The sequence below is a fragment of the Trachypithecus francoisi genome, unplaced genomic scaffold, assembly GCF_009764315.1.
Source record: "Trachypithecus francoisi isolate TF-2019V2 unplaced genomic scaffold, Tfra_2.0 Lachesis_group0, whole genome shotgun sequence".
In the NCBI taxonomy this organism is placed as follows: domain Eukaryota; kingdom Metazoa; phylum Chordata; class Mammalia; order Primates; family Cercopithecidae; genus Trachypithecus; species Trachypithecus francoisi.
Genome location: NW_022681453.1, coordinates 67,265,731 through 67,288,876, shown reverse-complemented (window position 1 = coordinate 67,288,876; position 23,146 = coordinate 67,265,731). Strand labels below are relative to the sequence as shown.

The 23,146-nt window shown below is 39.0% G+C and overlaps 1 protein-coding gene across 9 annotated transcripts in view; it reads right to left on the bottom strand.

The window, feature by feature from the left end:
- The window catches only part of GOLGB1 (golgin B1), a 95,934-nt gene extending 75,479 nt beyond the window's left edge, over positions 1–20,455 (bottom strand). For 8 of the 9 annotated variants that reach the window (XM_033211070.1, XM_033211064.1, XM_033211066.1 and 5 more), the window contains exon 1: positions 18,952–19,091. The gene's annotated coding sequence lies outside the window, so the exon portion shown is untranslated. Of the gene's footprint in view, positions 1–18,327 lie in introns of all 9 variants that reach the window. The other variant, XM_033211065.1, reaches the window with a different exon arrangement.
- Between the last annotated feature and the right edge of the window lie 2,691 nt (positions 20,456–23,146).

The following is a 23,146-nucleotide window of genomic DNA, read 5'->3' as shown; positions in this document are numbered from 1 at the left end:
CATCAAAAAGCTGACTCTAAAACATATGAAAAGGCAAGGAGTGTGGAAATTACTAACTACAATTACAAGACGGTGCAGCACTGGTAAAAGTACAGACACACAGATCAACGGAACAAAATGGAGAGCTTAGAAATAGTCACACACAAATCGAGTCAACTGATTTTTGACAAAGGTACAAATGCAATTAAGTTGAGAAAGGATAATCTTTTCAATAAATGGTTATGGAACAACTGGACATCTACAGAAGAGTGAACCTTGACATACAACTCGCACCTTATACAAAGCATATCTCAAAATGGATCAGAGACCTAAACTTAAAATGTAAAGCTATTAGAAATAAAGACAGGAGAAAATTTTTGTGATGCTGAATTTGGCAGTGAGCTTTTAGACACCAAAAAAGCACAATACATTATAAAAAATATTGATTAAAAATTTATCAAAACATATAACTTTTGCTCTGTGAAGACAATGTTAAGAAAATGAGGCCGGGCGCGGTGGCTCAAGCCTGTAATCCTAGCACTTTGGGAGGCCGAGACGGGCGGATCACGAGGTCAGGAGATCGAGACCATCCTGGCTAACACGGTGAAACCCTGTCTCTACTAAAAAATACAAAAAAATTAGCCGGGCGAGGTGGTGGGCGCCTGTAGTCCCAGCTACTCGGGAGGCTGAGGCAGGAGAATGGCGTGAACCCGGGAGGCGGAGCTTGCAGTGAGCTGAGATCCGGCCACAGCACTCCAGCCTGGGTGACAGAGCGAGACTCCGTCTCAAAAAAAAAAAAAAAAAAAGAAAAAAGAAAATGAAAAGACAAGTCATTGAAGCCGGGCACGGTGGCTCACACCTGTAATCCCAGCACTTTGGGAGGCTGAGGCAAGCAGATCAGTTCAGGCCAGGAGTTGAAGACCAGTCTGGCCAACATGGCAAAACCCCACCTCTATCAAAAATACAAAAATCAGCTGGGCGTGGTGGCGCATGCCTGTAGTCCCAGCTACTCGGGAGTCTGAGGCACAAGAATCGCTTGAACCTGGAAGGCAGGGATTGCAGTAAGCTGAGATCATGCCACTGCACTCCAGCTTGGACAACAGAGCGAGACTCTGTCTCAAAAAAAAAAAAAAAAGACAAGTCACAGATTAGGAGAAAATATTTACAAATAGCATATCGAGTAAATAACTAGTATCCAGAATAAAAAACAATAAAAATATATTAAAACTCAACATCAATAAAGTAAAACACCTGATAAAGAAATGTGCAAGAGATGTGGATACTTCACCAAAGAAGATACGTGGATGGTAAATAAATATATGAAAAGATGCTTAAGTTAATCTGGCATTAGGAAAATACTCATTAAAAGCAAAATGAAATACCACTACCGACCTATTAGAATTGCTAATATATGTATTTTTTAATGCTGGCAGGGACATAGAGCAACAGGAACTTTCAGTGCCTGCAGATTAGAATACAAAATGGTACAGCTACTTTGGAAAACTGTTTTGACAGTTTCTTTAAAAGTTAAACGTACATTTACCAATCCCACTCCTAGGCATCTAACCAAGTTTATAGTAGGTTTGCTCATAATCATAGATTCTGAAAATAACCAGGATATCCTTCAACAAGTGAATGAGTAACAAACTATAGCACATCCAAACAACGGAATACCACTCAGCAAAAGAATGAGCTATTGATTCACACAACACAATACTTAAACCTAAAATGCCTTTTGCTACATGGAATAAGCTAAACACTAAAAGATATACATCATATTATTCTACTTATATAACATTTTGAACAAGTCCAGAAATAAACCCACACAAACATAGTTGTCAGGGCTTGAAGGAAAGAGATGTGGCTGAATATAAAAGAGCAACACAAGGGAATTTTTAAGGTGAAGGAATTGTTCTGTATGATTTTGAAGTAGTAAATTCATAACCATGTGCATTTGTCAAAACTCACTGAACTGTACATTCCAAAGAGCAAACTTAATTGTACACAATTTTTTTAAAACTTCACCCAGGATGTCAGGAGTTCCAAAAATGGAATGCAGACTGTGACAAATAGATCTAACTATATTATAAATATAGGATATAACTGCACTGAAGGAGATGGGGCTAACCTAAGAAACAAAAATGGTGTTTTGACTGGGTACTATAAGGATAAAGACAAAAAGAACTGACATAAACACTGTACTCTAGTTGGTAAATTTCTTTCTCACAGTGGTATGGGTTAGCAATTCTGAAACTACTTCATTGTACACTAGAGTTAAATGAGTAAGTAAATTGTAGATAATGAGATTCAAGTTTTTTACCATCAGTGAAAGAAGTTACAAATAAACAAGGCAAGAAGGCTAGGATAAACCCCATGGTACTGGATTAGAGTCAGAGATATTGGTATGAACTCATGTTTATTTTAATATATATGTAAACAGATAAATGTAGAAATAAGTATAGATATGTATGCATTATAAATAACCAGTTATTACAGAGAAATATATATTCTAGCTGTGTCCACTGAAAAGTCCTAGAAACAGTAACACCTCAGTAGCAATGAGTGCATCCAGCACCTAGATCTTGATTTCTAAATGCAAATCTCCAATAAAAGGAACTAGGGCTCCTTGGAGAAATGGCCACCTACCTAGGGTTGGGGCAGGGAGCCAGAAAGTAAGGAAGTGTTCAAAAAAGAAAAAGAAAAAAAATGGGGAATGTGACCAGGAGCCAATCTGAAGGAGCTCCCAATGACCAATGCTAGAATAATTTGAGTTGCAAAATAAATAACAATAGTATTGGATTATATGGATTATAACCCAAATAAAAAATTAAATACCCATCAGTCAATATTGACATAAATAAATCAAATAAATTAATGGTAGAGACAAATCTTCCTTACAAAATAATTCCAAATAATTTATGTAGCTACGTCCCCCTCTAAAAAGTGGAGCTTAATTCCACTCTCCTTCAGTATGGGCTGGATTTAGTGAATCATTTCCAAAGACTAGAATATGAAAAAAGAAAAAGAGCAACATCAGAGTGGTGAGACTTGGCAACCACTACCTCAACCAAGTGATCAAGATTACCATCACCAGTGATAAATCATCGTAATATCATGTAACCCCTGATATAATGTGATGAGAAGGGTATTTTATCTCTGTGGTATTCTTCCACAAAACCCGTAAGCCCAGTCTAATCAAGAGAAAACAGTGGGAAAGCCCAAACTCAGGGACATTCTAAAAATACCTGACCAATACTCTTCAAAACTGTCAAAGTAATGAAAAACAACAAAAAACTAAGAAACAGTCACAGATGAGAGAAGACAAGGAGACATGCTGATTAAATACAAAGTAGGCCGGGCACAGTGGCTCATGCCTGTAATCCCAGCACTTTGGGAGGCCGAGGCAGGCGGATCACTTGAGGTCAGTAGCTCGAGACCAGCCTGGCCAACATGGTGAAACCCCATCTCTACTAAAAAACACAAAAATCAGCTGGGTGTGGTGGTATGCACCTGTAGTCCCAGCTACTGGGCAGTCTGAGATAGGAGAATCACTTGAACCCGGGAGGCAGAGGTTGCAGTGAGCTAAGATCGCACCACTGCACTCCAGCCTGGGTGCCAGAGTGAGACCCTGTCTCTAAATAAATAAATAAATAAATAAATGCAAGGCCGTATCCTGGATTGGGTTCTGAAACAGAATAAGGACATCAGTGGGAAAAATGGTGAAATCTGAATGAAGTCTGCCTATAGTCTAGTTTATGGCATTGCACCTGTGTTCTCTGTTTTGAAAAACTTACCATGGTTGTGTAAAATGCTAACATTAGAGGATGCTAGATAAAGTGTATACAATAACTGTCCGTCTAATCTTCCCAAGTTGTATGTAAATCTAAAGTTATTCCAAAATCAATTTACTTTTATAACCGCTGTGTAGGCTACATATTCAGATCAGTGTCAACTGCTAGTCCATAAAGTTCATGAAAGTGAGAAGCATATTAATGCTTTGATAGGAAAAAATCAAAATAGAACTGGACTGTGCATAGTATTAGTTTACATGATTATGCCTAATTTTACATTTTGTGATAAAATGTAAAACATTTTAAAACCCTCATCAGAGGCCGTGTGCAGTGACTCACGCCTGTAATCCCAGCACTTTGGGAGGCTGAGGCGGGCGGATCATGAGGTCAGGAGTTTGAGACCAGTCTGACCAAAGTGGTGAAACCCCGTCTCTACTAAAAATACAAAAATTAGCCAGGTGTGGCGGCACATGCCTGTAATCCCAGTTACTCAGGAGGCTGAGGCAGCAGAATCACTTGAACCTGAGAGGCGGAGGTTGCACTGAGCCAAGATTGCACCACTGTACTCCAGCCTGGGCAACAGAGCAAGACTCCATCTCAAAAACACACACACACACACACACACACACAAAAACACCCTCAGCAGGAAGAAATATAAAAACTATTGTACAAAATAAACACTTAAATGAAACTAGGCTCTGTTACAGTTTTCTTCTACTAGGGATAATAATAGTGCTTAGGACAGTCATGGTTCTTAAGAAAGAAGTGATGAGAAATACTTGTTTTTTTAATAGGTTGTCTTGGGTAGTCTAAGTAGCACATCACTTGGAAAAGATATGTGAGATAGAGATAGAAAAAGTGAACTGTTCCCTAGGAAGGCAATGCAGGATCATATATAACTTCGTATCTAAATACTGGAAGGGCAACACAGTGTCATACATGAGTACATAGGGCCATATATAACTATTTATTCAAGGTATGAGAACCACAGCTATAGTCAGGTTAAAAAAATCACAATTCAGCAGTATACAGATTCTAAACTTTCTTTTTAACTTTAGAGATCATATTTTTTTGGTAACTTTTAATGAAGGAAATGAATACCATTACTAAAAAGTTTCTTAAACATACAGATTTCTACTAATCAAAGAAAATCATAATGGAACCTAACTTATCAAACAGAATCACTTTATCTTCAGATTTTTCAGACCACTTTGGGAACAAAGAAAACAAAACAACCAACTGATGGGGTTCTGAGAAGATGGGAGTAGCAAGGGGCCCCGTGGATTTTGTATCTTCCTTTATTCCCACATAAAAACAGACAAAGCAACTAGATAACAAAAGATCCATGGACAGCCCTTCACCAAAAAATTAAAAGTTTCCTACAAACCCCAAAATAAACGTGAATATAGACAAACCACTAACAGTCACAAGATGTGGGTGTCACTGGTGTTTAACTGGGAGGAAACTGAGGGAAGCCAGAGGAGCGCAACACCAAGAGGACCTCAAAAGAGCCAGTGGGCAATCACTGATAAATGTGCCAAGCCAATTACAGAACAGTAGTTGATACAAGGAGGGGTCTTCCCATTCCAGTAACAGGTACCTGCCAGGGGCCTACAAGGGCTGAAAGAGCTGAGGCAGTCTGGACCTTTATTAATTCTCAGACCTGAAGAGTTGGTGCTCTCTTGCAGGATAGGGTCCCACACTGAGGAGAATCTGCTAAGAGGGGAATTAAAATTAAGTGACTAAGGAAAGAGGAGGTCCAGATAAAGAGCGGGTAAAAGTGGCAAGGAAAGAAAAGCAGGAAATCTGAGAAATCAGCTGCCATATAGTTGAACAATGTCTGAAAACAGCACAAGAAGAAACCTTATCAAGTTAGAAAAGCTGTATAAAATCTCTTTCTAAAAGTTCAGCAACAATAAATTCATATTAAAAATGAACTACTGAGGCCAGACGTGCTGGCTCATCCTGTAATCCTAGCACTTTGGGAGGCTGACATGAGAGGATCACTTGAGCCTAGGAGTTCAAGACTACCCTGAGCAATATAGCAAGATCCCATCTCTACAAAAAAATTTTTTTTTTTCAATTAGCCAGGCATGGTGGCACATGCATGTAGGCCCAACTATTCAGGAGGCTGAGGTGGGAAGATTGCTTGAGCCCAAGAGGTGGAGGCTGCAGTGGGCCATAATCACACCCCTACACTCCAGCCTGGCTGACAGAGTAAGACCCTGCCCCCCCCCCCAAAAAAAGAGCAACTGAAAAGTATCACACTTCAGATACATTACTAGAAGAAAACAAAAGGAGGAAAATGATCATAATAACATCCCTACAGAAAATGGAAGCATGTCAGAGAGCCATGCTCAAGAAAACAGTTCAAAACTATAACCACCTAAATCTACTTAAGGAACTAAAATGCATTTAAAATTACATAAGATGTGAAAAAATAAACACCAGAAATAGAAAAACCCAGAAATAAAGTAAAAACAAGTGACTGAAAAATTTAAAAAATCATTTTGGAAATGAAGACAAAACTAGAAGGAAAAAGGAAAATGAGTAAATATAACAAACCATGCCATAAAAAAAAGCAAAGTTGAAATGAAGGATAATTTTAAAAATCAAAAAGAAATGACCTAAAAACTAGACATGCAACTACCTTATGACCCTCAATTCCACTCCCCAGCACTTATCTTAGAGAAAAGAAAACTTAAGTTCACACAAAAACCTGCTGTATATAAACATTCATAGCAGCTTTATTTGTATTAATAGATGGTTAAACAAACTGTTATATACAGGGAAATGGTTAAATGAACTGGTACATACATCCCATGGAATACTTCTCAGTAATAAAAAGGAACGAACTACTGATGAACCCAACAACTTAGATGGATCTCCAGAAAACTACACTGAAAGAAAAAAAGCCAATCCCAAAAGGTTACATATTATATAATTCCATACTTCCATACATTTTGTACATATTATACAGTTCCATACACTTTTGAAATGACAAAATTCTAGAAACGGAAAGATTAGTGGTTACCAGTGGTTAGACAGGGGTTGGGGTGGGAAGTGACTGTGGTCATAACAAGGTAACACAAAGGATCCTTGTGGTGTTGCAACTGTTCAGTATCTTGACTGTGGCAGGGGATACAGGAACCTACACAGGTGATATAATACTACAGAACTTAATAATACACACAGATATATACAATGAATATACAAATGAATACACAAGTAAAACAGGGGAATATATCAATCTCAATATCCTAATTATGATATTATGTATTAGTTTTTGCAAAATGTTACCACTGGAGGAAACAACAAAGTGTATAAAAGAGCTCTGTATTATATCTTACAACTGCATGTGACTCTACAATTGTCTTCATATTTAACAAACAAAAGAAAAAGAAATGAACTAAATGCAACATGATATCCTGAATTGAATCCTGGAACAGAAAATGGACATTAATGGAGAAACTGGTGAAATGTGAACGTCTGGAGCTCAGTTAATATTAATGTGCCAATGTTGGTTTCTTAATTTTGTACACTGCTAATGTCATACGTTAATCTTAGGGAATACTAAGCAAAGGGTACACCAGATTTCTGCACTATCTTTGCAAATTTTCTGTACTAAACTTTCTGTAGTGATCTGAAATAATTCCTAATAATCTGTTTGTTTTTTTAAAATGTAAGAAATTAAGAGTTACAAAGGATTTGCGAGAAACTGATAAATACTGAAGTAATGTGAATAACAGGATTCCCTGAAGAAGAAAAGCGAAGCAACATCACAAATATGAAAAACCATAATCCAAGAATACTCATTTGAATTTTTTTAAAAAAAGATTTGAAACTACATCTTGAAAGAGCCCACAATGTACCTCAGAATGTCAACTCAGAATGACCAACAAAACGCTCTAGTAAAATTACTGGACTTAAAAAAAAAAATCCCTTAGGATTTAGGCTCAAAGATCATATGACTAGTAAGATAAAGCAAAGAAAACATTAGATTTTTCAACAGCAATGTTTTTGCCAGAAAAAAAAAAAGAGTTACAAATTTAAGATACTCAAGAAAAGAAAAAAGTGAGCCAAGGATTCTATTTCTGGCAAACATAACCTTCAGATATAAAAAACAGACAAAATATTATGAACAAGCAAGAAAATTCATGAAATATGAATATTCTCTTAAGCCTTTCCTAAAGAATTTATTAGAGGCAAAACTTGAGACACTCCAAATGACTAAAGAAACATCATTATAAGAACTAGTGGTGAACATTAAATATAAGGTCACTAACAGAATTAAGACTAAGTAAAGACTGAGGAAGAGACAGCATAGTATGTAATAATTATATGCTCTGACAATATATAGGACAACCATGAAAAAAAAATCGGGAAGAATGTGAATAGCATACGCAAAAAATAAAAAATATTTTTTACACAGTTTTCAATAATTAAAAGTAGTTGTTGTCTATGGTCATACCACCCTGAACACACTCGATCTCGTCTAAAGTGGTTGTGGTGCTGATATTAGCATCACTACTCCTAGATTACTATATGTGAAATGTAGAATTAAAGCAAATGAGTAATTATGGATATACTAATTCTGTATTTTCAGTTATGAAAAGAAGATACAGATGTAATACAGAAGAAATTAAGAACCCCAAAATACAAACTTTGTATTGATCTTTGAATCTGAATAGGAACAGTGTGAAATGACAATTCAGTATTTTATATTTGTTCACATATTTTCCTAGCTCTGTCCACTGAAAAGGCTTAAAAGTTATGACAAACTGAGAAGCAATGAATATCTCTAGTGCCTAGATTTGGGTCGTGAGATACTCGTTCCCATTTTTAAAAGTTTTTAAAAGGAGGTTTTCTTAGAGAAATGGCTAATTCCAGTTCTAAAGTGGAAATGTACAAAATGATCCTGAAACATCTTGTCATACAAGATAGGAAGCTTTCAAAGGACGCAGGTTCCCATTGGCTAAAAGTATAATTTGAATATATATGAATAAGAATTATAGCACACTGGGTCATACTGTCCAAGGTAATTTATAGATTCAATGCCACCCCCATCAAGCTACCAAGGACTTTCTTCACAAAATTGGAAAAAACTACCTTAAAGTTCATATGGAACCAAAAAAGAGCCCGCATAGCCAAGACAATCCTAAGCCAAAAGAACAAAGCTGGAGGCATCACGCTACCTGACTTCAAACTATACTACAAGGCGACAGTAACCAAAACAGCATGGTACTGATACCAAAACAGATGTATAGACCAATGGAAAAGAACAGAGACCTCAGAAATAACACCACACATCTACAACCATCTGATCTTTGACAAACCTAACAAAAACAAGAAATGGGGAAAGGATTCCCAATTTAATAAATGGTGCTGGGAAAACTGGCTAGCCATATGTAGAAAGCTGAAACTGGATCCCTTCCTTAAACCTTATTAAAGACTTAAATGTTAGACCTAAAACTATAAAAACCTTAGAAGAAAGCCTAGGCAATACCATTCAGGACATAGGCATAGGCAAAGACTTCATGACTAAAACACCAAAAGCAATGGCAACAAAAGCCAAAATAGACAAATGGGATTTAATTAAACTAAAGAGCTTCTGCACAGCAAAAGAAACTACCATCAGAGTGAACAGGCAACCTACAGAATGGGAGAAAATTTTTGCAATCTGCCCATCTGACAAAGGGCTAATAACCAGAATCTACAAAGAACTTAAACAAATTTACAAGAAAAAAGCAAACATCACCATCAAAAAGTGGGCAAAGGATATGAACAGATACTTCTCAAAAGAAGACATTTATGTAGCCAACAGACACATGGAAAAATGCTCATCATCATTGTTCATCAGAGAAATGCAAATCAAAACCACAATGAGATACCATCTCACGCCAGTTAGAATGGTGATCATTTAAAGTCAGGAAACAACAGATGCTAGAGAGGTTGTGGCAAAATAGGAACACTTTTACACTACTGGTGGGAGTGTAAAGTAGTTCAACCATGTGGAAGACAGTGTGGCAATTCCTCAAGGATCAGAACTAGAAATACCACTTGACCCAGTCATCCCATTACTGGGTATATACCCAAAAGATTATAAATCATGCAACCTCAAAGACACATGTACATGTATGTTTATTGCATCACTATTCACAATAGCAAAGACTTGGAACCAACCCACATGTCCATCAATGATAGACTGGATTAAGAAAATGTGGCTTGGGAGGCCGAGACGGGCGGATCACGAGGTCAGGAGATCGAGACCATCCTGGCTAACATGGTGAAACCCCGTCTCTACTAAAAATACAAAAAACTAGCCGGGCAACGTGGCGGGCGCCTGTAGTCCCAGCTACTCGGGAGGCTGAGGCAGGAGAATGGCCTGAACCCGGGAGGCGGAGCTTGCAGTGAGCCGAGATCCGGCCACTGCACTCCAGCCTGGGCGGCAGAGCGAGACTCCGTCTCAAAAAAAAAAAAAAGAAAATGTGGCATATATACACCATGGAATACTATGTAGTCATAAAAAAGGATGAGTTCATGTCCTTTGCAGGGACATGGATGAAGGTGGAAACTATCATTCTCAGCAAACTATCACAAGGACAGAAATCAAACACCGCATGTTCTCACTCATAGGTGGGAACTGAACAATGAGAACACTTGGACACAGGGCGGGGAACATCACACATCAGGGCCTGTCAGGAGGTGGAGGGCCGGGTAAGGGATAGCATTAGGGAAATACCTAATGTAAATGAAGAGTTGATGGGTGCAGGAAACCAACACGGCACATGGATACCTATGTAACAAACCTGCACGTTGTGCACATGTACCCTAGAATTTAAAATATAATAAAAAAAAGTTAATCAAAATTAATACCTTTAGGAATAGAAATTGTAAATACATAAATTTCCATGGAAAAATTATAAAATAAGTCACCAATGCTAAAACACCAGAAATAGTTGCTATTAGAAAATTCTACCCAATTGTCAAAAATGAGAGAATCTAAGTGCTATAGAAGTTGCTATTTATATTGCTCCAAAATATAGAAAATGAAAAATTGCAAACCATCGCTCTACGAATATTGATGCCAACATTCTAAATACATTTTAATTAGAATTTTAAATAAAATATTAGCAAACTGAATCTGACTAGATACTGAAAAAAATCACCACCAAGTGGATTTATTCTAGTAATTCAAATATCATTAATTATTATGAAATCCACTATGAAAACCCATACCACTACCACATGAGTTTCTGATTGACCCTCCCCAGAAAGAAGTGTGCCCACCAGCATCCTACTGAGTATCACTGAATATCATAGCAAACGAAGAACACATACACATGAACACAGGATAATAATAATATTAATGGCAACAATTACTGAGCAACATTTAATTTAAATGCAAGTAAGTGTACCAGACACTTTATATACTCTTTATTCTTAACAAAATCTGCAAGATAAGTATTATCATCACCCCCATTTTATAGAGGGAAAACTGACACTTAGAAATTAAGACATTTCAAGGTCCCTCAGTTAAATACATAATACAATAGCAGCCAGGCAGGGTGGCTCACGCCTGTAATCCTAGCACTTTAGAAGGCTGAGGTGAGTGGATGGCTTGAGCGCAAGAGTTCAAGACCAGCCTGAGCAACATAGTGAGACCCTGTCTCCACAAACTTTTTTTTTTTAAATTAGCTGGGCCTACTGGCATATGACTGTAGTCCCAGCTATTCGGGAGGCTGAGGCAGGAGGATCACTTGAGCCCAGGAGTTTGAGAGTGCAGTCAGCTATGATCACACCACCATACTCCAGCCTAGGCAACAGAACAAGACCTTGTCTCAAAAAAAAAAAGAATAAAATAAAAAAGATTAATAGAATAAAATAAAAAGCTATTTAAAGGAAAAGCAGATTACTTTCCTCACATAACCATTTAAAAATATGTACATTTTAAGGAAGGAAAGATTAATATTTAAATGAGATAAAAATTTGGGAGAGTGCTAAAGATGTACCAGTTCAGGCAAGACAAAAGGAGTCTCTCATAGATTGATTCAACAATCTCAGAGATCCACAGGAAAGCAGGTGATATAGTGGGAAGAGCACTAAACTGGGAGCCAAGGAACTGAGTTTTCAGTCCTGGCTCAATAAGAAGCTGCATCATAGCGGGTAAGTCACCTTAGAGCGTCAGTTTCCTCATCTTAAAATGAAGACTGACAAGGACCATTCTAATGCCCCCTACTCTACAGCTGTTGACATTAAAGGAATGATCTGGAAATGTAAATGGAAGGGCACCTCAGCCACAGTTGTAGGCTTTTGGTAGCTCAAAGTTTGGGAACTACACGGCAAGAAAGCCAGTAAGTAGCCATGCTTAAGCTAAATGAAGAAAGATGAGTTCTCCCCTCTATTAGGCTCACTGTAGACAGAAATGGGCAAATGTATAGATAAAAATTAATAAAGGGGAAAATATTCATATTCATAGTCATAAATGTATGTAAGGAATATATATGTATATATAAAAATTAATAAAGGGGGAATATTCATATTCATAGTCATAAATTCATGTAAGGAATACGTATGACTGCTGCACAAACAATGTTCTTGCTGTTATCTTATAAAGCACCAAGATCATGAATAGCAATTAAGGAAAAGAATAAAACACAGGGCTTCATGCCAAGGCCAGGGATTCCATAAAACACTGCGGCAAATAAAACAATTCCTTAAAGTCTATGCTGGCCACAGCTTTCACAAGGACCTTAACACTTACATGTTGAAGTGGCACTTAGAATTAAGTAAGTTTTATTTTCTCCAAGTCTTCACTGTTATCAACGATTATTCTTACAACCACCACCTGGTGTTGAGCATTATGCTAGGAACTATAAAAATATAAAAAGAAATACAAAGCATGTCCCTAGTCACAGAAAACAGAACAACATGCACAGGAAAATAAGCAAAATAACCGAAGACAGTGAGTGCATGCCTGTGTGTATATGTACACATGCCATCTATTTTGGAATTTAAATCACATTTTCCCACAGAAACACAGAGAAGGTGGTTAGGTTTCAGTTGAGGCGACTCCTGAAACTTATTTCATGCTTATTTAGTTAAGCCTCAGTAGCTGTCCTTAATTCTTTAAATCTCAAAATGATTTTCAACCAAGTTGAGGGCTAATAGGTAGTGCTGTATAGCTGAAAATAACATATTCGACATTATGACATAATTTTACAATTAGAAAATGAACAAGTATTTTTCATGATGCAGAAGCCACTATTTTAATTAAACGAATTTAAAAGTAAGTGGTAGCTATAACATACATACACAGCATGACCGGCCAAGCACTGCTCTAATATCTTTATACATCACTTACTTCTCATTTTTTAACTCATTTTATTTATTTATTTATTTATTATTTTATTTATTTATTTTGAGACCGAGTTTCACTATTGTCACGCAGGCTGGAGTGCAGTGGCGCGATCTCTCTGCAATCTCCGTCTCCCAGGTTCAAGCGATTCTCCTGCCTCAGCCTCCCGAGTAGCTGGGATTACTGGTACCCGCTGCCACGCCTGGCTAACTTTTTGTATTTTTAGTAGAGACGGGGGTTTCACCATGTTGGCCAGGCTGGTCTCAAACTCCTGACCTCAAGTGATCCACCCGCCTCTGCCTCCCAAAGTGCTGGGATTACAGGCTTGAGCCACTGCGCCTGGCCTAACTCACTTTATCCCTAAAACAAACGCAAGAGGGAGTACTGTCAATATTCCCAGTTTTAAGGCCCTAAGGCAGAAGGATGTTAAGTAATTTCCCCAGTCACATAGTTTGACAAAGCTTCTTGATGGGTGAAGATACACAGAAAATATTTTATTTTCTGAATAATCTCATTACCCAATATTCTTCACTCAGGTTGAAAACAGAATGAGGGGATAAGGGCACTATGTTAATAGTTAGGTAAGTACTTTTTTTTTTTTTTTAAGCAGTACGTAAACTAAAATGATTCATAGTAATACAGCCCCAAATAATTCCATATTGTTTAAATCACAGACAGGTTCACACAAGGGCCCTAGGATATATATACATGGATGTTCACTACAGCAGTGTTTTGATGGTTAATGACTGAAAATCTAAATGTCCATCAATGGGGACAGGCTAAATATAATTTTTATATTTTTACAAAGGACGGCCATGTAGCCTTCTAAAAGGATGAGGTAGTTTTATACCCATGGATATTGAAAGTGCCTAATACACAGTATGAAAGGACAAAAGAAAGGTGTAGACTAGCATGTGTATTAGGATTCCACTTGTGGGAAAGACAGAAGGGGCATATATTGTCATGTGCTTTTTTTTTTTTTTTTTTTTTTTGAGACGGAGTCTCGCCCTGTCACCCAGGCTGGAGTGCAGTGGCCAGATCTCAGCTCACTGCAAGCTCCGCCTCCCGGGTTCACGCCATTCTCCTGCCTCAGCCTCCAGAGTAGCTGGGACTACAGGCGCCCGCCACCTCGCCCGGCTAGTTTTTTGTATTTTTTTAGTAGAGACAGGGTTTCACCGTGTGAGCCAGGATGGTCTCGATCTCCTGACCTCGTGATCCGCCCGTCTCGGCCTCCCAAAGTGCTGGGATTACAGGCTTGAGCCACCACGCCCGGCCTGTCATGTGCTTTATTATGATCAGAAAATTTCTTAACTATAACCAAGAAATTATTTACAGAGCTTACTTCTGGGAAGTGGGGAATGGAGATGGGTAGATCAGTAGATAGAGAAGAAAAAGACTTTTCTTTTTACATTGTATCCTTCTGTATTAAATTTCCTTTTATCAAAAGCATATAGCTGATTTTAAAATAGCTTAATTAAAAATACAGCAATATAGAGCCTAATCTCCTTTTACTTAATGGTTTCTAACCACAGACTGGTATGTAATGATCAGTGGTATTCCTAATAGTAGTTAACCTAGAGAAATTAATGAATGATTTATTTTATAAACAAGGATAAAGTCAACATCCCTTTAATTAATCTATTAATCAAAGGGAGAAAAAGAAAGGGGGCCTATAAACCTCAAGCAGAGGGTTGAAAAAAACCTTCTAAAGATTATTTTTAAGAAAGGCTGCATCCCAGAGTCTGGATGCCAGAAATGCCAACGACCTTCTTGAAAAACAAGGAAGCTGAGATTCTTTTTTTTTTTTTTTTGAGACGGAGTCTCGCTCTGTCGCCCAGGCTGGAGTGCAGTGGCCGGATCTCAGCTCACTGCAAGCTCCGCCTCCCGGGTTTACGCCATTCTCCTGCCTCAGCTTCCCGAGTAGCTGGGACTACAGGCGCCCGCCATCTCGCCCGGCTAATTTTTTGTATTTTTTTAGTAGAGACGGGGTTTCACAGTGTTAGCCAGGATGCACATCAAAAAGCTTATCCACCATGATCAAGTGGGCTTCATCCCTGGGATGCAAGGCTGGTTCAACATTCGCAAATCAATAAACGTAATCCAGCATATAAACAGAACCAAAGACAAGAACCACATGATTATCTCAATAGATGCAGAAAAGGCTTTTGACAAAATTCAACAGCCCTTTATGCTAAAAACGCTCAATAAATTTGATATTGATGGAACGTACCTCAAAATAATAAGAGCTATTTATGACAAACCCACAGCTAATATCATACTGAATGGGCAAAAACTGGAAAAATTCCCTTTGAAAACTGGCACAAGACAGGGATGCCCTCTCTCACCACTCCTATTCAACATAGTGTTGGAAGTTCTGGCTAGGGCAATCAGGCAAGAGAAAGAAATCAAGGGTATCCAGTTAGGAAAAGAAGAAGTCAAATTGTCCCTGTTTGCAGATGACATGATTGTATATTTAGAAAACCCCATTGTCTCAGCCCAAAATCTGCTTAAGCTGATAAGCAACTTCAGCAAAGTCTCAGGATACAAAATTAATGTGCAAAAATCACAAGCATTCTTATACACCAGTAACAGACAAGCAGAGAGCCAAATCAGGAATGAACTTCCATTCACAATTGCTTCAAAGAGAATAAAATACCTAGGAATCCAGCTTACAAGGGATGTAAAGGACCTCTTCAAGGAGAACTACAAACCACTGCTCAGTGAAATCAAAGAGGACACAAACAAATGGAAGAACATACCATGCTCATGGATAGGAAGAATCAATATCGTGAAAATGGCCATACTGCCCAAGGTGATTTATAGATTCAATGCCATCCCCATCAAGCTACCAATGACTTTCTTCACAGAATTGGAAAAAACGGCTTTAAAGTTCATATGGAACCAAAAAAGAGCCCGCATTGCCAAGACAATCCTAAGTCAAAAGGACAAAGCTGGAGGCGTCACGCTACCTGACTTCAAACTATACTACAAGGCTACAGTAACCAAAACAGCATGGTACTGGTACCACAACAGAGATATAGACCAATGGAACAGAACAGAGTCCTCAGAAATAATACCACACATCTACAGCCATCTGATCTTTGACAAACCTGACAAAAACAAGAAATGGGGAAAGGATTCCCTATTTAATAAATGGTGTTGGGAAAATTGGCTAGCCATAAGTAGAAAGCTGAAACTGGATCCTTTCCTTACCCCTTATACGAAAATTAATTCAAGATGGATTAGAGACTTAAATGTTAGACCTAATACCATAAAAACCCTAGAAGAAAATCTAGGTAGTACCATTCAGGACATAGGCATGGGCAAGGACTTCATGTCTAAAACACCAAAAGCAACGGCAGCAAAAGCAAAAATTGACACATGGGATCTAATTAAACTAAAGAGCTTTTGCACAGCCAAAGAAACTACCATCAGAGTGAACAGGCAACCTACAGAATGGGAAAAAATTTTTGCAACCTACTCATCTGACAAAGGGCTAATATCCAGAATCTACCAAGAACTCAGACAAATATACAAGAAAAAAGCAAACAACCCCATCAAAAAGTGGGGAAAGGATATGAACAGACATTTCTCAAAAGAAGACATCCATACAGCCAACAGACACATGAAAAAATGCTCATCATCACTGGCCATCAGAGAAATGCAAATCAAAACCACAATGAGATACCATCTCACACCAGTTAGAATGGCAATCATTAAGAAGTCAGGAAACAACAGGTGTTGGAGAGGATGTGGAGAAATAGGAACACTTTTACACTGTTGGTGGGATTGTAAACTAGTTCAACCATTATGGAAAACAGTATGGCGATTCCTCAAGGATCTAGAACTAGATGTACCATATGACCCAGCCATCCCACTACTGGGTATATACCCAAAGGATTATAAATTACTCTACTACAAAGACACATGTACACGTTTGTTTATTGCGGCACTATTCACAATAGCAAAGACTTGGAATCAACCCAAATGTCCATCTGTGACAGACTGGATTAAGAAAATGTGGCACATATACACCATGGAATACTATGCAGCCATCAAAAAGGATGAGTTTGCGTCCTTTGTAGGGACATGGATGCAGCTGGAAACCATCATTCTTAGCAAACTATCACAAGAAGAGAAAACCAAACACCGCATGTTCTCACTCACAGGTGGGAACTGAACAATGAGATCACTTGGACTCGGGAAGGGGAACATCACACACTGGGGCCTATCATGGGGAGGGGGGAGGAGGGAGGGATTGCATTGGGGAGTTATACATGATATAACGTCATGCACATGTACCCTAGAACTTAAAGTATAATTAAAAAAAAAAAATTTTTTTTAAAGATAAAAAAAAAAAAAAAAAAGAAAAACAAGGAAGCATCTTCACGTGATTGTCAAATTGGACTGGGAGGTCCCAAAGGGTGGACAAGGCTTTTTAAAAATTTCATTCTTTTAAATTTATACTTTTGCATATTTCATATTCTACACAACATATTTACAGTGGTAGTCATACACTATGAATAATTAAACATACAATATTTGGGGAGACGCATGCTCAAAAATGTTTTACTGATAGAGAGTACAATTAAAAAGGTTTGGAAGCTACTGCGGTTGTAAAAAAAATTAATGCAGTGAAGAGAAAAACATTAAATGGTCATTCTGTGGTCAAGGGATGAAAAGTAAAAGCTATGAAGTAGTTAATGTACAATGCCTGCAACTTTGGAGTACTCTTCAACTTTTTCCTGCATCCATTCCAAAACCAAACCCTGCCATTTTTCCAATAGAATATTTCCGAGTTTGCCTCTTCATAACCATTCTGGCCATCTAAATCTTATAAATTCACGCTTTTGGAAAGGCCTTCGGCCCTTCTGTAAAGAGCCTTCCACTTGCCTGCATCTTGCACAGAACTGTAAGAAGGTCCTTTAAGTGCTCGGACAGCTTCCAACTATCTCAAAAACTGCAAGTACTTATTCATGATTTTAAATATCCCTGTCCCACTCTCAAAGTGTCCGCTCCCCACAGACGAACGGGAGCTCTTTAAATAAGTCAGACAAATATATTCCTCATTCCTCAAGGGACTCACCCTCCCTTTCACACTCCGGTTGTGCAGATTAAACACACTCCACACCATCAAACCAAGTTATTTTTCCTCGAGAACTCTCTTCGAGGTTCCTTTTTCTCTAACAGCCTGCCCACCTCTGATTCCTGGGATTTTCGTGTTGACGGGATCGTTGGGATCTTTCCTCTCTTCTCATCTTTCCAGTAACCCATTAGCATTAGCAGGATCATTGGACAGGCCTCCGTTTGCATTAATATCGCCAATGATTCTGTGATCTCCGCCCTAGAGACCTTTGATTTCCTTTGGTCCCGCCTCCCCTTCGGGACACTAAGTTTGTTTAGGGCCTGAGCACAGGGGCCCGGCAGGTTCTTTCCGACGTCAGCGGCTGCGTACCGAGGCCGACTTAGGCAGGCCGCTCCAGGAACAAGGCCGTGCGGACAGGACTGACCTGGGCGCTCTTCCCCGTCGCTCCCAGGGGAGAAACGTGCCGGGGAGGGGACAGACCGTGAGCAAGTGGTCCAAGTCTGCGTAGGGCGACCCCGAAGGCCCTCCGGTGGGGCCGAGAGGCTTGTGGGCTACTAGAACGAGGCCTGGTAGGTGAAGGAGGCGCGTGAAGGGCCGGATCCAGGACTGAATCCGGGAGAGGCGGGGCGAGGAGGGGACTCCAGTGTAGCTGCTTGGGCAGCTCCCGCGACCCCTCTGGCGGGGGTGACTGTTATTGGACTCGCACAGGGAAGAGTTGGGGAGCGTCCCCCACTCACCTAGAAGCGCTGCCGCCTGAGGCTCCAGCCGCCCCCCTCCCAATTCAAGCCACGTCAGCTCGGGAACCCCGTACGCAACACCTTCCACCGCCGCGCCCCGCCAGGGACTCAGCCACTAGCAGTTGGGACGGAAGATGGGATTAAGACACCGACCAATCAGAACTATCGGCAGTGCGTTACCGGGGAGACCAGGCACGCCTTGTTTGTTACCAACCTATCAACAATGACGGAAACCAATCAACGGCAGAAGATGCTCCGCTTCCTCAAAGAAACAGCCAATGGACCCTAAAGAGTGAATGAGGGGCGTGATTAGAGGCGAGTAGGTGCCCCGGAAGAAGATCTAGGGAGGGACAGGAAATGCCGAGTGGGCGGGCGTTCTGGGAAAGGTCAGGTGTTCTCAGTGTTAGGTGGTTACGATGGCTTCGTCTAATTCCTCCGCTTAGTCGCCTGTGACTGACCCAGACTGCGGCTTGGGCTTCCGCAGAGACTTGAGACTGCGGGCACCCGCTGCCATTAGGATTGCTGAATGAGCTGTGAGAAGGAAGTCGGGGATATGGGACTCTTAGAAGCAAAAAATACTGGAGTCTCTTAGTTCTTCCTCTAATATGACCTTTTGATTTTGTTGATGAAAAATAATTAACCATAGAAGTAACTTGCCCAAAGTCAAACAGCGACTTAGTGATGAAACTCAGACTAGAACCCGGTGTCAGTATGAAAGAGGATCAGCAATGTCTGTAAGGACATGATTGTGAGAGAGAGAGAGTAGTGACTACTAGGAAGGCGCCTCTTACAAAGTGGAGCCTGAGCCAGGACCTAAGCAAAGATTGAGAGTTGAGGGCTCAGGCTCTGCAATGGGTGTCAGTGAAGAGCTCCAGCAAAAGACTGAAATCACGCATGCTCTCCTTAAACCCCTAAGGAAAGGGAGGGAAGTAGCCAACTCCCAGTGACCTGTCATTTCAGGCACTCTCTAGGCAATAAGAATAATGTTAGTTTGAATTTATTGAATCTTACTGTGCACTCAACTGGCCCATTGTATGTATACTCATCTTAATGATTACATAACTTCGCAATTCAAACATCAGCTCAGTAAGGCCTTTCCTGGCTGCCCATCTTACGGAACTGGAGGTCATTATGCTAAGTGAAATAAGTTTGGCACAGAAAGACAAATATCCCATGGTCTCACTCATATGGGAGCTTAAAAAGTTGATCTCATGGAGCAGAGATAAGTACCAGAGCCTGGGAAGGTAGAGTTGGGGGAGGCAGGGAAGAGATTGGTTAATGAGTACAAACATATAAGGAATAAGTTCAAGTGTTTGATAGCACAGTAGGGTAACTATAGTTAACAATATATATTTCAAAATAACTAGAAGAGAAGATTAGAAATGTTCCCAACACAAAGAAATGATAAATGTTCGAGGTGATAGATACCCTAAACACCCTGATTTGATTATTACACATTGTATGCATATATCAAACTACCACACCCTATAAATATGTACAAATATGTATCAATACAAACATAAATAAAATTGCTGCATGCACTATACTTCTTTGCTTCTTTTTCCCCCTAAGCATTTTGCCATCTAACATACTATATATTTTATTCATTTATCTTGTATCTCTCTTCTCATTAGATTATAAGCTACAGGAAGGTAGTAATTTTGATCTCAGCTTTATCTCCAGGTCCCAGAAAAGTATAGAGGAGGGCACTCAATATCTATTAAATTAATAAAATATATGTGATTATCCTTATTTTAAATGCAAGGCAATAAGACTTCAGAAGGTTAAATAATTTGCACAAGGTCCCATGGTGAGGGGCAGAGACAGAATTTGAAGTGGCTATTCAACGTCAATGCTGCAACACTTTATGAATACGTCATACGCCTATATCCCTCATTGTATCCACCCAGCAAAGTCCTAAACCTGCATCAGTCCAACCATTGGTCTCTACTCCTACCTTTGGGGAGCAAAATGCTGCAGGAGACATCAGGACAATAATGACATCAATGTCCTGACCACTACACATTCAGTTTCCAGCTGAACTCCATCTTCAGTACACTCTGAAATCCTTCTTGTCTTCAGCTTCCTCTCCCATTTACCACAATTATTCAAACCTTTAAATCCTCTTTAAGTCCCAACCCCATATCTACACCTCACACTCCCAGCAGATGAACTTGTTTCTACCTTAGAGAAAATAGAAACCATCACGGAGAGTCCCATTGTACTCCCTTACACAAAATTTACCTTTCTACATACTTATTTTCACATTCAACCTTAGAATTTATCTTTCAGTTTTAACAGAATGAAACTTTCTTATGGGAGAAGAGATTAGAATTTTGTCTGTCTAGTAGGTCTTCTTATGGCTCTACCTTCTATTATTGGGTGAGCATATTATGGTGAGAATTATAGTGAACACTAGGGGCACGAAGGAAGAAAATGAGGTGGAAAAGTTAAAGAATGAAACTGATATTATTTCTAAGTTCACTGAAGGACTGGAAATAATTTAGAATGCAACTTAATGGAAGCAATTTAGGCTCTGAGAGGGTGATCAAGATAATAAAAGATAATTAGGAGTTGCCCCAGCAAAAAAGAGGGTACAGAATAGTGGAGGTAGAGGGAGCAGCATGTGCATGAACAATTTGGGCAATTTGACATAAGAGATATGACTGAACAGATAGGCAAAGAGTAGGTCATAAAATTGTGCCATTTTATGCGAAGGGGTTTGGATATGACTAAGCTCCAGAGCAGTTACAGACTGCAGAAATCACAGAAGTGTGGAGTCATTCAGATGTCCCTTAGAGAGTGACCATTTCCCTAACTGCAAGTACAGGGAGGAAAAGTTGAAAGACAAGAAATGTCACATTCTCTGTGATTTACTGTTGCCCAATTCCCTCTCCTCTTTTTCAGTTCTTTCCTCATCATCCTCTTACCTTCCCCTATACCAAATGCAAACTTATTCCAAAACTTTCATGCAGCCTTATTTATTAAGGTATCTTCCATACCTAATATATCTTCAGCATAGTATATACTCAATAAATATTTGTTAATAAATAAAATATCCAACATATGATTCTATATGAATAAATCTTAAAATCTTAGAGAAATAAGAAATTGTCTTGAAAAATACAACTTTGAGACATATCAATTATATGCAAAAATATACAATCACATGATCACATCAATCAATGAAGAAAAAAATTTTCACAAGAAGAAGAGGGAAGGTAAGGAAAGAAGAAGAGGGATGGTGGGGGAAAAAAGAAGAGAGATGGGGGGAAGAAAGAAGAGGGAAGGTGAGGAAAGGAAGTGGGGAAAGAAGAGGGAAGGTGGGGAAAGAAAAAGAGGGATGGTGGGGAAGAAGAAGAAGGAAGTTGGGGGAAGAAGAAGAGGGAAGTGGGGGAAGAAGAAGACGGAAGGTGGGGGAAGAAGAAGAGGGAAGGTGGGGATAGGGAAAAGAAGCTGAGGAAAGAAGGTGGGGAAAGAAGGAGGGCAGGTGGCAGAGGAAGAAAAAAAATCAACACCCATTCATGATAAAAAAAAAAAACTCAGAAAACTAGCAATAGAAGGATATTTACTCAACTTGATAGAAAAATATTACAGATTCTTAATGGTGAGAAACTAGATGCTTTCCCTCTAAGATCAGGAAAAAGGCAAGGATGTCCCCTCTCACTACTCCTATGCGACATTATACTAAACCTACCTAATGTAAGATAAGAAAGGGAAATAAAAGATATTCATACTAGAAAGTAATAAATAAAACTGTCTTTGTAGATGACATGATTTTTTATGTAAACAATACCTAAGAATAAACAAAAACCTCCTGGAATTAATAGGCAACTTTAGCAAAACTACAGGGTAAAAGGTCAATTGCTTTCCTAACACGAGCAAAGAACAGTTGGAATTTGAAATTAAAAACACAATACCATTTACATTACCCTCAAAAAATAAAGAGAAAATAAATACTTAGGCATAAATCTAACAAAATATGCACAGGCTCTATGTGGAGGAAACTAGCAAACCTATGATTAAAAAATTAAAATCTAAATAAATTGAGAAATATTCCCAGAAAGCATCAGTATTGTTACAATGTCAATTCTTCCCAACTTTATCTGTAGATTCAATAAGATCTCAATCAAAATCTTAGTGCATTATTTTGTGGATATCAACAAATTAATTCTGAATTTTATATGAAAAAGTA